Here is a 980-nt window from a genome sequence, read left to right on the forward strand (position 1 = left end):
TGTCCAGAATAGATTTCCATAAGCTTCTCCAAGATAACAACTGTCATCAGACAGTCCCTGGTGGCATATCACCACATAAGTATCCTTGTACCTTCATGCCATAGTCTCTCAAGGGCTGCCTGTCCCTCACAAGGGAATAAAGTAATGTCAATGACTTGGATTCTGTCACAATCAAATTGTAACTATCCTCACCATCATAAACATGATCATAAGCATCTTTCAAAAACTCAAACAAATGACTAATGTGAGCAGATGAAGGCTCTTGTGGAAGGACCAGGCAGATGAGATTGTTGATGATGTCTTAGCACCTTTACCCTTCTCAGTTATCTCCAAAGTTCTGGGCTCCCTTCCGGTGGGGTTGATAGGGCTGATTTCTGGTGAGCAGCAGTCTTCCAATCCAGCAACTGTTCCACCAACAGTGCGACTGTCCTATTAAGTGTACACTGCTTCTGACATATTCTATGGATGTCATACTCTGACGGACAGCTCCAAGTTACTGACACATTTTATAGATGTCATACTCTGATGGACAGCTCCAGGTTACTGACATATTCTATGGATGTCATACCCTGATGGACAGCTCCAGGTTACTGAGGCAGGCTTGCACCCATTCAAGGCCGAGATGCTGCTCTTGTATTCACTTCAAGTGTTGCTGCATCTATCTCTATGAGATTGGCCAATCTCTCATACTTAGAAACATAGAATCCCTGCAGAAGGAGGCCATTCGGCTCATCAAGTACGCACTGACAACAATCCCACCCAGGCCCTATCCCTATAACCCTACATCTTTACCCTGCTAATCCCTTTAACTTGAATGTCCCGAGCCACTGAGGGACAACTTAACATGGCCAATGCACCTAACCCGCATATCTTTGGCCAGTGGGAAGAAACTGATCACCCGCAGGAAACCCATGCAGACACGGGGAGAAAGTGCATACTCCACACAGACAGTGATCCAAGCCAGGAATTGAACCCAGGTC

The sequence above is a fragment of the Carcharhinus amblyrhynchos genome, chromosome 30, assembly GCF_965287045.1.
Source record: "Carcharhinus amblyrhynchos chromosome 30, sCarAmb.v2.hapA, whole genome shotgun sequence".
NCBI classification, from domain to species: domain Eukaryota; kingdom Metazoa; phylum Chordata; class Chondrichthyes; order Carcharhiniformes; family Carcharhinidae; genus Carcharhinus; species Carcharhinus amblyrhynchos.